Source organism: Phoca vitulina, unplaced genomic scaffold, assembly GCF_004348235.1.
Source record: "Phoca vitulina isolate PV1807 unplaced genomic scaffold, GSC_HSeal_1.0 scaffold20, whole genome shotgun sequence".
Classification (NCBI taxonomy): domain Eukaryota; kingdom Metazoa; phylum Chordata; class Mammalia; order Carnivora; family Phocidae; genus Phoca; species Phoca vitulina.
In genome coordinates, this window is record NW_022589723.1 from 28,570,055 (window position 1) to 28,585,542 (window position 15,488).

Here is a 15,488-nt window from a genome sequence, read left to right on the forward strand (position 1 = left end):
GGGGGGATGTTCATAGGAAAATAGAGGGTCTGGCTGATTTTGACAGGAGTTGTGTATGTGCTGCCAGCCTTGTTTGTCACGTTTTCGGGGTGGTATTGGGTTCCTTAAAAAAAAAAAGGCTAAGAAGGGACGAGGGGAGGTATGCAGAAGAGAGGAAAAAGGTTAGTTTAAAATTGAGCTTTGCTGAAGCATTAGTGCAGCCATTTTGGTTTTTTGTTCAGCTTGATGCTTTTAGGCGGTTTCAATTTTGCTAGAGTGGGACATTTTACCTTTGTATGGAGTTGCTTAATTTTTGAGAGGAGTGTATATGTTTCATACTTTACATACTTTGTCCTCACCAGGGTGAAGGGTTAAATGAGATTGCTTGCCCTGGTGGCTTGAATGGGAGGAAGGAGAGAGCATTGCACTTGAAGCCCTGCCCTTCTTTTTGCTGTCATTCCTTTGTCCCTCACACAGGTTGACAGTGAAGTGTGTCTAGTTCTTTGAATTCTGGGCCAAAGGTGGAGAAACAGCAAGCACACCTGATGCCCGAAGGGAGAGGGGACCAAAAGTGGTTTCTCTGTGCCCTGTAGATGACATCCCACCTTTGTCTGTCTTCCCTGTGGCTGACTTTTTGATGTCTGTGTGGTGGGTTTAAGGAGAGTAAACACTGGGGGCCCTGGAGTAAGGTTAATATGGCCCCTTATGGACACGTCACTTGCGTGGTTGACATTGGGCTCTAAGACAAATGGGGAGACTCTTAAGGATTAAAGAAAGCAGGGTGTCTGAGTGGCTGACTTGTCCCTTTTAAGATAAGAAAGATAGCAAGAAATAACCTATGTCAGTAAATCCTGGGGAAAAACTTTTTGGGGGAGACAAACTATACAGCTTGTTGGTTTCTATATTGCATCAAGGGATTGATTTCCAAATAAGGTTTTAGGCTGGTGGTGGTCGTCGCTTACCAAGTTCTCATGAATGAGAAATGGGTCAGCTTGCCATGGTGCTGCCCAGCCAGTTGTGTGAGCAGGCTTCCTGCAGTTAACTATTTCTGATGCACTTGGAAGTGAACATCTTTTTGCCAGAGGTTTTTTGTTTTTTTTTTTTTAGCAGGGGTGGGCATTTTTTTATTTCCTTTTAAAAATTACTACTTTTTTTTTTTTTTTAAGCAAATCAGTGACTTGCTAACCCTTGAGGCTTTCTAAGAATGTTCTTCTGTTTGGCAGGTTTCCTTGCTAGTTTATTCTGCCTTTTTTGTTGTATTTTCCTGCAGCTGACATTTTCAGGACAGAATGACTGCCAGGGTCAATTTCAGAGTTCAAAAGCCAGAGAAGAAAATTGCATCTTCTCCCTCTGATGTGCAATTAACTTTGACTTTGACAAAGATTCCCTCACCCTGTTGGGATGTGGGAGAATGTTATAAAGGATTTGGAAACTTAACAAAATGAATGGTCTGCCCTGAAATTGCTTTCCCACACACACATATTCCCCACCCCTCCTCCAAAGCACACAGAGACACACAATTCCATGGATCCCAGGGTTGGGAATCAGGCATCAAAAGTTATCTACAATTTAGATACTCTTACCTTCTTTAAGTATGCCAGGTGTTTTCAGAGTCAGAAGTTTATAAAGTGTATCATTTGCAGCTGTTTCAACAGAGCCCTCAAGCCAGCAACAAGGGGAAATCTATCCCAGAGAGAACAAGCTAGACTGGGCCATTGCAGTGCAGCTGGGGGAGACTGAGTGTTCACCTGAGAGGTGACTTAACATTCTCAGCGGGGTATGGACAGGGTACTGTTATCCTGTACTTCCCCATCTGTGAAGCCCCAAAATAAACAATTTTGGATACCTCTGCCTCCTCTCACACCTCATCCTGCCACCTGATGGAGAGGTTAGAGGGTTCTACTTCCATACTGGTAAAAAGCTGCGTGATCTTAAGTCGTAGACCATTTTATTAGTAGCTGGCATTCTGAGAGAGGGGCACTACACTAAGTATACTACATGAACTGTCTTAGTTCATCCTCTCAAGAACTCTGAGGTTCAAGGTATACCTTGTTTTTAGGGACGAGCAAACTGGGGCTTAGAGCAGGTTATGGAGTTGGGACCTCACGCCCAAGTCTACGGAGATTCCAAAGCTGTTGGTAGAATGTAAATCTGCAACATTGCTAATGTGGGGCATGTAATAATTCTAAACTTGTTTGCCCTTAATAGTTTCTCAAATACAGAGAAGGTAACTGACTGAATGTCAAAGGGAGAAGTTGACAACACCATGGCATAGTGGGAGAATTTAACACGCCTTTCTTAGTAATTGAGATATCAGACAAATAAAATAGTAAAGACATAGAAACTTAATCTAATGGACATGTATAGAACACAGCTCTTGTACCTGGAGCATACTTCTTAAAGTGCACAATGGAACGTGTTTGGAAAGTGACCACATGTATCTTAAAATTAATTTTATTTATTTTTCTTTTATTTATTTGACAGAGAGCATGAGCAGGGGGGAGCGACAGGCAGAGGGAGAGGGAGAAGCAGGCTTCCCACTGAGCAGGGAGCCCGATGTGGCGCTCGATCCCAGGACCCTGGGATTATGACCTGAGCCGAAGGCAGACACTTAACTGACTGAGCCACCCAGGCACCCCTTAAAATTAAAAATTAAAACTAGTTAAGTTAGAAATTAAAGACAAAAGGAAGTGATTTGCCCATGCTCTAGGATTGTGAAATAACCTTCAGTTCCTTTGCCATATGGAGCATACAGACCTCAGCTGGGAAGAGCTCACAGTCCTTGGGGTGACCTGGAGACAGAGCAGTAGGGACGGGAGTCCACCCTGCGCCCCCAACCCCTGCCACCCATGGTTACTGAGGATTAGGAGCTGTTCCTATTTCCTTTTGAGGGACCCAGGGTGTAGGGTTCTTTGACACAGAGACCACTCTCTGCTTCCCAGTTAGGCATTTTGTAAATATATATCCCTACCTTGACAGTCCCTGAGGAGGGAAAGTCCTTAAAACCATCCGGGACTCCTTGTTTATGGGAATTCTGGGCTATTCCAGCATTCCTATGCCCTGATAACATAGCCTTTTCAAGGTGGGGGAATTAAAGTGTCTTGTTGGTACATAAATTAAAATCATTGCCTTTTAAAAAACTGAATAGGACCTTTGTAGATGGAAGATTTTACACTCCAAGTTTTTTATTAATGCTACAGTTCCCATCCTCACAGGGATGCGTGCAGGAAGAGGTTTTGGCTTCCTCATTGGAGCTCAGTGGTGCTGAGGCAGAGCGCTGTACTCTCAGGCCATTGGCAGAACTGTGCTTGAGGTTAGTACCATTTCTTTCCTTCGGTAACGTTAGAATTCAGTTTACTCTTTTCCTCAGGTATCAGAAATTGGTGAAAATTGACTGCAATCAGCTTTGTCTTGCCAGTTTTAACTTCCTGTACTTTGTTTGCTTGTATTACACCCTTAGTAACAGTGTGTCACTTGCGCCTTGCGGAACTACGGGACATGGGATTAGACTTGGGGGCTGTTTTATCCAGAAGGACCCCTGGGGTGGTTGAAGGGCTGTACTGACTAAGCCCCAGGGAGGCGGCGTCTCCACAGGTGCTGTTGGTTTTCAGCAGAGCTGAGAGGGGCCGGATGCCACCCTCCTTCATCAGCTCACCACACCCCTGCCTGTAGTTCAGGCCGCCTGGGCTGTTATCCCTCCCGTACCGTCTTGCTGTGGCATTCTGATCCTCTCTGCTGTCTGGACTCCTCGTGGCACGGTGTTGGATCCGTGCCCGTGCTGCCCGTGCGAACTGCTAGAAGACCAGCTGAAAGAGGAGCGAACAAAAGGCTTTAGTCCTACATTAATGCTGGAAGTGGGCACGAAGGGTGGACAAGAGTGGCAGTGATGGACTTGGTCATGTAGATCATGCATTTATTATTTTATTAGCTGGGCTCTTGTTCTCTGGAGCTTATCCTGCATGTGTGCAGATGAAGCCATGAGTAACTGAAAAGTTACGCCAATAGAGTTCACAAGATGAAGGCTGTGCGTGGGTTTTGCAGTGTACGTGCATATAGAGCAACCGATGGCTGGAGAGTCCATTACAGTCTGTACGTGCATGTCTAGTACACACACTTGCATACACGGACAGGTACACGCACACGTGCACCCCGGGTACCAGAGACACTGAGCCATGAGCTTCCCTTTGATGCTTGGGAAGGCTTCAAGGGAAAAATCTAGGGACATGGGCGTTGGGAGCATGTGTTGGCTTTTTGGACCCATGCAGCTGGTGGAACTAGGGAAGCTATCAGGTGTTTCAAGTTATCTTTGAATTCTCCAGGGATCATTTTAGGTGATGAATAGGCAAGTGATTATATGGCAAGGTTTCTTCATCTCTGGGATGTACGCTGAATGTCCCTGTGGCACCCATTGTAGGGTCCTGGCTGGTTGAACTGGGGACTTTGTCCTTGTACTCCTGGGGTTGGGGATAAAATTCCCAATGCTTCTGCCTCAAGAAACCATTGGCTTGTATTGTGGGTGCCAAAGCAAATCGTACTGAATGAAAAGCCCACCTGGCTTATCACCTGTTACTGAGTACAGGTGTTTGCACACAGCGAGAGGGTCACTGGGCTCTTGCATTAGTAAAAACAACATATCTGTCACTGACAAAAATGACCTCACATCCATGGGGAAATAGTGGTGAGTCAGTCCCAAAGATGAACACACGGCTTGGGAACTTTGCCGAAAACTTCTTCTATCTTATTCCCACAGTTGGGACAGGAAGATTCTAACAGGTTTTATTTTAACCTGGAGTTTATGGAGATTTATAGCTGAATGCAGTAAGGCTTTAACTCTCAATTTCTGGGCTGGCTTTTAGCTGGGGGTTCTTAACCACTGGCCAGCCTCTTTTTGTCAAAGAGAAAAATGTGTTTTTTATTTTGTTTTTTTGTAAAAGTATAAGATGATCATTACTGAAGTAATATGGAAATGGAAGAATAAAATAGTTACTCTAAAACCCACAGCAGCTTGTCATTTTAATAGATTCTTTCTAGTCTTTGTGAAATTTTAAAAATTCATAATTTTTCCAGATTATAAGAATAACACATGTATAAGATATAACATATTTTAAACATGACATGCATGTATTTACTTTGGAGTAATACACGCTTTTAGTGCTTTTCCTTAAAGTTTTTAAATTTTTATGTCTTAAGCTATTTAAGTAATCTATATACCCAACGTGAGGCTCAAACTCATAACCCCGAGATCAAGAGTCACATACTCTTCTGACTGAGCCAGCCGGTGTCCTCCTTAGATTTTTTTTAAAAGATGTTATTTATTGAGAGAGACAGATAGACAGCAGGAGTGGGGTGAGGGGCAGAGGGAGAAGCAGACTCCCCACAGAGCTGGGAACCCAATGCGGGGTTCCATTCTGGGACTCCCAAGATCATGACCCGAGCTGAAGGCAGACACTTAACCGACTGAGCCACCCAGGTGCTCGTCCTTAGTTTTTTTTTTTATAGTGGATATATGTATACTTGGAATAAAATTAATAAATTTTATGGTTCATATTTTTATATTCTATTTTTCAAATAATATTGGTAATGCTTATATTCAAATTGTGTAAATGTGGTTTAATTTGATACATAATTTAGGTGGATATATCAGAATTTACCTAATCATTTTCTATATTTGTAGTGGTAGGAAACTATCTTGATGCTGTGGTAGCTTCCAAAGATAGTTATCCTAGAAGTCAAAAACAAGGCCACAGACCAAATTAAGGTGTCTAAATTGTTCAGTTTCTGAGTCCATTTAAATAGGAAGAAGCAAGGGGAAGGATTAGGTTAATGCACATAGGTCCAACAGAATAGGTAGACCACATTACTTGTATCGTGGCTTGGACAGTATTCGTAAATTCTGTCGTTTGGCTACTACACCTTTCCCTGCTGATGATGTGATTACAAGGGCCACATCTGAGCATGAGCAATGGATCTCAGGAGACAGAAGATACCTGGAGCCCATACACTTGATCTGTTGCAGAAACGTAGGAGCAGGTGTTCCTGGCCACAGGTGTCTCTTACCAAAGCTCCTCTGGAACATCAAGAGGTTTTCTTCTTCAGTAATAGACAATTTGGGCCAAAATGGGTATCAACAATGGGTGGCCAATGTGAGTGCTGATGAATACTGGGTGACCACTTGGTTATTCTGTCCTTCCTGTCTATGTTCAGTCCACATGTGTTCTACTTCCTTTATAGCTACCATGTCGCAGAAGCTGTGGCTTGTTTACCCTCTCTAAGTCACACGTCTCTAAGTTTGATCCATCCATTCTCTTCGTCTTAGCAGAACTGAGTATTAAATAGCTTGGCCAACACGCTTTGTACTTGTTTCCATTTTTTCATGATTATAGGTAATACTTTGATAGACATCTTTGCACATAAAGCTTTTTCAGCATTCTGGGACAAATTACTAGAAGTGGAATTACATGGGCTGAAGAAATATTTTTAGAGCTTTTAACACGTACTGTGAGATCACTACTGGAGAGGGACGTAGGAGAGAATGGACTACAACTCAACACCTAGTTGGTTTATGCATCCCATCTCCAATCTCTGCCTCTCTTAGTTATTTTATATTTTTAGAGGGAGTGCTAGTGGGGTGGCAGGGTGGGGTTCCGGAACGGCAGAAGCAGAGGGAGAGAGAGGGAGAATCTTAAGCAGGCTCCATGCCCAGTACAGAGCCAAAGGCTGGGCTTGATCTCACAATCCTGAGATAGTGACCTGAGCCGAAATCAATAGTTGGAAGCTTAACTGACTGAACCACCCAGGTGCCCCTCTCTTGGTTGTTCTTAAATTTTTTATCTGAAAAATCAGTACATGCATGGAGGGTGGATATGTGGGGACAGTAATTATCCTTCCTACCTTGGTCAGGCACCTTCCCTCAGGCAACTTCTCCTATGTTTTATGTGTCCCTCCAGAGATAATCTATGTGTAGACAAGCATGCATGTGTGTATTTGTGTACATAAACAACTATATGTATTTTAAAGCATAAGTGATAGCATAGTCTGTTTACTTCTGAGTGTTTTGCTCTATGTCTTGTGGCTCTTTGCGTATAAGTACTTACAGAATTGCCTGGCTTTTGTTGTTGTTGTTGTTTTATGGCTGCTTAGTCTTTTGTCATTGGATGCATCATAACTTCCCTATTGATAGACACTTTTTGGTCTCTAATATTTTGTGATTCTTAATATCCATGAACAAATAGGATTTGGCATACATGTGAATTTTTATAGATAGATATTATTTATTTGACAGAGAGGGGGAGAGCACGAGCCAGGGGGAGGGGCAGAGGAAGAAGCAGACTATCTGCTGAGCAGGGAGCCCAGTGCAGGGCTGGAGCTCAGTGCAGGGCTCGATCCCAGGACCCTGTGATCATGACCTGAGCCAAAGGCAGATGCTTAACCGACTGAGCCACCCAGGCGCCCCAACCATGTATATTTTTAAAAAAGAGGTTCAGTTGAATTTACCATTTTATATGGCTTCTAGTTTTTGTGTTATACTGGGCCTTCCCCATGACTCTTTTAAACATGAGAGTCTCTCCCCGCCCCACCCCCCATCCCCAGTGCTATTATGGATTTGCTTTTCATTTCTGAATCATCCTCTCCAAGCTCAAAGGGGTTCAGGTGTCTGTGTTTTAGGTGGGTTTTCGAGTGAGTCTCCTGAAGCCAGTCCATTTGGGAATCGTGTGAGAGTAAGTGTGGGTGTCCCCCAGGTGATGAGTGACCCAGGATTACATAATGGAAAGAAGAATCTAAGTGACTTAGAATAGTATTCACTGGGAATAGTTTGAATTTGAAGCTAAATGAACTTTGATCAGGCCATTGGGATGATAGGTGGTGGTCTGCTGCTCAGCACAGCCCCTTACAATATGATGTGTGATTGTCCCTATTGGCAGTTTGTGGTCCCATCCTGGGAGGTAGGGTCCAGAGCAGCCCCTGAAATACTGCTACAAAAAAGACCAATTTTTTTTTTTTTTTTTTTAAACACTGCTCTTGCTTCACATGGCAAAATACTGATTTGGCAACAGGACCATGCTTCCCTGTTCTTTGGTTTGTGTGAATTTGATGCCCTGATCGAGTTGAAAAGGCCTGAGTGGGTAAGTCGTGGTTGCTCACCTGCTGTATGACCTTGGGCAAAACACTCAGCTTCCCTGATGGGTTCTTCTTCTGAAAATCCGTCTCTACCACACTGGCTCTGTGGCCTTGGCAAGTCCCACAGCTCTGGGCTTTAGTTTCATCCAATGTTGGGAAGATAAGATTAACTAATGAGTCTGACAGTTCTCCTTGAGCTGTACCTGGGCCAGGTGGGCAATTGGCCTCAAATATTTATGTGTGCAGGGATCCATTGGGAAGGGATTGTTAGCCATGTGACTTCTTGGGCCCAGGAACATGCATTTTTAATATTGATGTGATTCTAAAGCAGCTGTCTGTGATCTGCACTTTGAGAAACTCCACATTAACTCAAACTTGGAGGTAGGCAAGTCAGGGAAAGCTGGTGGGGTTGTATTCCTTTGGCTCCGTCTGCTCACCCTTCCCCTTGTCCTGACAGTGATCTATTTGGATCCAGCTTTCATTTAGTTACAGGAGCCCTAATTCAAATTTCTAGACTCTAAGGACCATTTTATATATATATATATATATATATATATATATATATACACACACACATATACGTATATATATATATATATATATATACACACACACACACATATATATGTGTGTGTGTGTATAGTATGTATGTTTAGAGAGAGAGAGAGACCAAGATAATTAGCTGACCTTTGTTCTGAGAATATTCTTCTTTCTCACCTCATTAATTATTTTACAAAAAAGTTTGCCTCCTGTAGGCAATGCTTGGAGGATTTGAATCATGACGATATTTATATCTTTATGGGTGTTTGCTGATAGCACCAGGACTGTAGACTATCCTGGCACTCTGCCCAGGGAGGGAAGTATGTCTTTATGTCCTGCAGTCTATGGGCAGTTGTTGAGAAGGACCCCACGCAGCAAACCCTGTGAATTACTATGAGTTAGTGATATGACAAGCACCCCATCCTGGTGGCTTTGAGGCTTAGGTGATTGACTGCTGTCTGCTCATGGCGTGAACCAAAGATGTTTGCTGCTGGTTTTGATTAATGGGAGCTGGGTCACTTGGCTTTGGGATAGTGCATGCAGGGCTTCCCAGATGTCAGTGTGGACATCAATCACCAGGGATTAAAATGCAGATTCTGATTTAGCAGGTCCAGGCTGGGGCTTGAGTGGTCTGCATTTCTAACCTGCTCCCAGGTGGGAGGTCCAAGGACCTCACTTTGAGTAGAAGGAATTAGGAGTCAGACAGATAGAGTTAGATTTAAAGCCTGGCTCTGCCTACTCAGCTGTGCCTTTTTTTTTTTTTTTTCTTGTTTTTCTTCTTTGTATGATAGGGACAAAGAAACTGAGTGAGATAATCTATGTAAAACACACAGGTAGACAAATGTTAGTGCTCTTCCAACTGGACAATAGTTTAGGAAGAAGAAACACTAATAATTGAATCATTACCGAAATGAATCAGAGCATTACGTCTTAGGAAGATGAGCAGGAAGAAGTAAGAAACACCAACAATTAGATCATTACCAAAATGTATCAGAGCAATAAATTTTGGCCACATCAGGAGGTTTACTGTTTGAATAGACTTAAGTACCAAAAGAAAGATCTTGAGTCTTAGGTGATACCCGTGGTCAAGACGTTTTTCCTCCTAATACCTGTTTATTCCTCCTGTTCTGAGATCTGAGAAAAACTTAGCTATAGAAACACCCTGCGTCAGCCAGTGTAATCTAGCAATGCTGGTTTGGTCAGAGTAGACATCAGTGAGAATTAGGAGAATTAGATCTCCTAACTTGGTATGTAGAAACTGACTTGTAACTTATTTTTTGGTATCTTCTTTTCTTGGAAATTATGTTTGCAATTTTGATAGAGGCAGTTGCCTGTATTGTTTCTTCTATTATAGAGGGTTTAGGAGACATGGGCTCTAAATCCATCTCTACCACACTGGCTCTGTGGCCTTGGCAAGTCCCACAGCTCTGGGCTTTAGTTTCATCCTTTGTTCTATAGATGCTCCAAGAAGGCAGAGGCTTGTTGGCCCAGGTGTTGTGCAGGTGCTAGCTAGGTATTGTGCAGAGTGGGTGCTCAGCAACTGTCTTTGGTGTGAGTTAGGGAATTGGTCAAAGCTGATTTAATGTGCACTTAATCCCCCAGGGATCCTGTTCAGACAGTTCCTGACCCAGTAAGGTTTAGGGTAAGGCCTGAGATATGCTGCATTTGTAACCAGTTCTAGGTGGTGCCGATGTTGGTTTGTGCATCACCCTTTGAGTAGTGAGTCGTCTCTAGATGAGATAATCTCTTTGATGGTACATGCAAATCTTCATAATGTCTTCCCAAAGGTCAGTTTCTAAATGCAGCCTGTTCACTGAAACTGACCAGTAGTTTGTGCACTCTGGCTGTCTTGGCTGGAGAACTGTCTGGTTCAGCTTCAGCCCCGGCTTTCACGTCTCTGACCATTGATTTAGTTCAGATTTCCTTAGAACATGGTCCTCCCAGCAGCAGCACCTAGGAACTTGTTAGAAATGCAGATTCTGGGGGCACCTGAGTGGCTCAGATGGTTAAATGTCTGCCTTCGGCTCGGGTCATGATCCCAGGGTCCTGGGATCGAGTCCCATATTGGGCTCCCTGCTCCTTGGGGAGCCTGCTTCTCTCTCTGTCTCTCATGAATAAATAAAATCTTTAAAAAAAAAAAAAATGCAGATTCTGTCTGCCCCCCCACCAACCTACTGAATCACAAAACTCCAGAGTGGGGTCAGCAACCTGTGTCTTGGAACCACCTTTCCAGGGGACTTCCATGTTTGAGAACTACTGCCCTGCTTTAAAACCTGTCAGCAGGTTTTGAGTCAGTGTTGTTTTCTACTAGTGGGTATCAAGGCACCTCTTTTTGTTTGGCTTGTGGGTCATGCCAATATCTTGAAACCCAACAAAAGTTGATAGAAAAAAAAGATCTTAGTGAATTTCCCTGGATGAGTGGAAGGTAGGTAAAGATGGGATGGCTCTTGGAAGCCACATTTCTATGGATATGTGTTAACATGACTTTGGCTGGATTTTTCCTACTGTTCTGGGAATTAGGAGACATGGCTGCCCATTGGAATCACCTGCCGGGCTTTAAAAAGGATGCTCTGGTCCCACCAGCGATTTTGATGTCACAGCCTGGGCAGCAGGATTTTTGAAAGCTCCCTGGGTGATTCTAGTATTTAGCAAAGATGGGGAATTACTGGAATAAATGAATGTATCACTTGATTTTTTTTTCCTCTGTATGTTTTAAATTTATTTTTAATTTCCACGCAATAACTCTGTTGTGTGTGTATGTATGGGTTTTGACAAATGCATAAAGTCATGAAATCACCACCACGCTTGATTCCTAGCATTTGGTTTTCATAACGTGCTTCTGGAGTTTTCCTCCTTAAAATGACAAACTGAAACACATGGCCTTCACTTGGTTTCTACTACTGTTGTTGTTTTGTCGTCGTCGTTGTTGATTGCTGTTTCTGTTGGAAATCCCAAGTCTTAAAATTAGTGTAAGTTTCAAAACTGTTTCCTGACACTCATTTGCTTTGCAGTTTGAAGACCCTCTAAATTAGAGGTTTGCAGTGTTGGGAAGCATTTATCACTATAAGTGCCCAGGCCACAATCCAGACCAGTTTAACTAGAATATGTAGGGTGGGGCCCAGGCATTGGCCTCAGTACAGCTGCCCAGGTGTCACTAATGAACAGCCAGGCCTGGAACCACTTCTCTATGATTCTCCCTTAAAATACCTGTGTGTCAAAGATCATGGATTCTTGTCAAGGTCCATATCCCATTTCGCAGCCATGGGTGCTTTTGATACTTGATTTTGTTCTGTGGCACCCATTTGGGTGCATTTTTGAAAAGGATTCAAGGAAAATGACTTACTGATTATCGAGGATGACTAAATATTCATAAATTTTGTATTTTTGCCTCCTTGCGGTGAAAGACTGTTGACCTGTACAACACATCTGTTGTCTTCCCTCGGTGGGCCATCTGAGCAGTGTTAGAGTTGTGTGGATGTCTGTGAAGCAGTGGTAGGGAGGCCGCTCAGTGCTGCCCCAGGCTCAGTTGTGCTTTCGTTGTGGGAGAGACGGAAGTGATGGATGGATGCTCTCTTGCTAGGGCTTTATCAAGTCCATGGAATCCTTTCCTGACCAGCCTGTTTCCAATAATAGATACTGTGATGTTGCTTTTAAATACCACTTTTCTCAATAAGCAGTATTCAAGGAACCCCTTCATCTCTAGGATTGACAGCTCCTTGATTTTCAGGGGTTGGGGGCTAATCTTTGTACAGTGCTTATTTAATCCACAAGCTGAACCAGTTTATCCAGAGGGCCACAGCTCCTGGAAGGTGGAGTAATGCCATGCTTTATATAAATGTCTGAAAGATTATCATCTCACTGGAGGCTTAGAACTAACCCCACTTCCTGGTTAAGGCAACTGAGCCTTAAGGGAAGAAGTGATTTACTTGCTCAGTCCCTCAGCTGGGCCTTACACCTAGCCCACAGTCCCAGATGGTTTACCCAGTGGTGAGGCTCATCCAAGAGGCTAGATCATGGATGAGAAGGGTACAAAGAGTGGTTTGAAAGAACTTAAAGCCTGATGGATGGTCCAGCTCCTGTACTCTGGGGATGTTTTCTGGTCTTAAGAGCCCAGTTCAGACATTCAATCAGGGCACCCTTTCCTTAGTATAGTGTTCGGGAGGCTCCTAAATGTCTACACTTTCTCTCTCTACAGCAGCTCAGCTTCTCCCAGGCCTTGAACACCAGCCTTGTCTTGGTTGTTACCCTTTGAAGACCACCTCCATTCTTTTACCAAGAGTTTAAGGATAACAGTAAATAATGGCCGTGTGGTATTGAGCACCTAGGAGCATTTCTGCTCTACTAATCCGAATTCTTTGCAGTTTCCCCGCTGCAAAGTATTGTTACCAGTATTCTGCATTAGATGTAACAATTCATCCAAGGCCTCAGAACTGTGAGATTGGAGCTCACCTGTGTCAGACTAATAAACTGATGGCAAATTTTGCAACAGAAAAGTCTTTTTCAGGAACATGTACTTAAAGAAGCAGATTCTGTATTGTGTGGCTTGAGGGGCCTTTAGTAGGTCGTTCCTTGGTTTTAGATTTGGGGTCTTAGTTTGATTTCTACATCCACACGGTTCCATGTACACTCTCTAAGAGGCAAAAAGAGCTAAATTCTACCTGTAAATTAAAAGACTAAATCCTACCCTCTGACCCCTTTCTATGTGAAGTAAAATGTCCCTACTTGACAGACTTAGGCCATTTGTGAATCAATAAACCTAGGACTGTCAGTCTGAGAAATTGTTAGAACTTCTGAGAACAAATGGAGTGCTTAAAAAAAATCTGGGGGAAGATCTGTCTGATGTGATTTACTCTGGAGAGAGGGTGAGTGCTTTGTAACCTGCTGATTACCATAATAAAACATCTTTATTTTTCAGGGGAACAGAAACTGACAGTAGACCTTAAAATACAGTATCCTGTTGCTTGCCTCTGGTGGGAAATTAAGGATGGTTCAGTCATGATTTGCAAAGAGAATATCAGTGGAATCTAAATTTTAAGGTTAGCCTCAAAGTGGAAACCATAGCTTACTTCTAGGGAAAGATTTGATTTCCTCTCCCTGGTGCCCTGCCACCCCTCCACCCGACCTGAGTCACGCTGTAAGCAGACCACTTCCAAGGCAGTGCTGGTAGACGAACTTTCTCAGAAGCATTTTCATGTTTATACATGTGTAGGATTTTGGATGTGGTGAGGGTGGTCCTGGTCTGTATGTGCCAAGAATGGGCGGGATTTGTACCTGGACCAGTGCACTGTGCTTTGAATGGTCTTCGTGGTGGTGACAGTGGCATTTCCAACACAGGCACCGCTGAGTAGACCCAGGTCTGGGAAGGGACTGTGCGTGCACGTGAGTGGGATGATAGTGCAGCCTTAGTGGGGAAGGATAGCCAGAGGGGCTAGAAGTCTGCAGTCAGTTTCAGACAAAGGCCTGACAGGATGTGATTAAAGTGAGCATTTCATCACGGAGGGCAGGAGCAGGGTGAGCACAAGCCTGTCTATCAAAAACCTGAACCCTAGGATTAGTGGCCGCCTGTGGAACTGGAAGGAGGGAGTCCCACTGGATGGTGGGTGATTAACCCACGGGTTCATTCCCTCAGTGGGTCAGTCAGTCAATACTTTGCAGCGGGGAATCTAAGCACCTACTGGCCATGAAGCTGTCTGGAGAGACTTTTAAAAGTTGAAGGTATGCTCCCTGCTATCCATCTGGCCATCATCTTATCCTTTCCCTGGCTTGTTTTATTCAGTAAACCTTATCTGAAGACCTATGTGTCAGGCCCATTGTTAGGCACGGGACACTAAAAAATGAGCAAAAGTAAATATTTGGATTTAACTACTAGACCTCCAACTGCTTCCTGTGCAGATATGTATAAATGGTCATACTCAAGCTCAGTCCAAATGAACTCATTCTGTCCTGGGTTGCCATTAAACATAAACAACAGCAAAAAAATTTAAAAAATGAGTAGCTGTTTCTCCGTAACAGTGGGAGTGGGGTAGCTAAGAACCATCACTATACAACGATGTGGTGGGTGTGCAGAGAGAGATACGTAGAAGGCATTATGGGACTACGCAGTCATGGTGCCCAACCCTGTCTTAGTGTGGGATAGGTTATTACAAAGGGCTTTCAGAGTGAGCTAAGGAGAGGAATGTTAGCGAGAGCCAGGCTGCTTGGGGAAGACCTCTCAGTCAAAGGATCATAGGTGGGAAAACATTTGCTGGGAGCTCACTGTGGTACCCCAGGATGTTCCATGTCCATGGGGTGTTAGGATGGTGACAAACTGGAGAGCTAAGTGAAGGCCAGAGTGTGGCAGGCCTTTCTGCCTGGGGGCAGTAGTTGGGATTTGATCTGGAAGGGGTTTAGACAGTGGATTCACAGGGGCACAGTGCATGATCTAGTTGGAAAGACAAAATTAACATACTCCTAGGGAACATCGCCAAAGAGTTCAATACCAAGATACACTGGTATGTCCCTGATGGGCTATATGGGGGAGGGGAGGGGTTCGGAGATCATTCCCTGATCTCTATGATGTGGGAACTCAATTCTGTCCCATGGATGTTTGCTGTGGTCACTGTTAACGACAGAACAGAGACAGATGCTGTTCTTAATCAGGTGAGGGGAGATTGGCAGGTTTCAGGAACCAGGCCTTAAGCTCACGAAGTCAAAATTATGAGGTTGACTCACATTTTTGCCCAAGCTTGTTGACATAATTTGCTGATGCTTTTTTGGTGCTGTGGGCCAGGACACCGGTGAGAAGTAGGTAGAGGGAGTTACAGATACACTAAGAATCTACCCTCACGGAGGACTTTTGTAGCTGTGTTCTA

At 43.8% G+C, this 15,488-nt stretch overlaps 1 protein-coding gene across 13 annotated transcripts in view; it reads left to right on the plus strand.

Moving 5' to 3' along the window:
• Nucleotides 1-15,488, plus strand: part of TLN2 (talin 2) — a 421,358-nt gene that overhangs the window by 108,071 nt on the left and 297,799 nt on the right. For 9 of the 13 annotated variants that reach the window (XM_032417152.1, XM_032417149.1, XM_032417150.1 and 6 more), the window contains one exon: nt 3,195-3,292. The exons of the other annotated variants lie outside the window; for them this stretch is intronic. The gene's annotated coding sequence lies outside the window, so the exon portion shown is untranslated. The remainder of the gene's footprint in view (nt 1-3,194; nt 3,293-15,488) is intronic. 13 annotated transcript variants of the gene reach the window in all.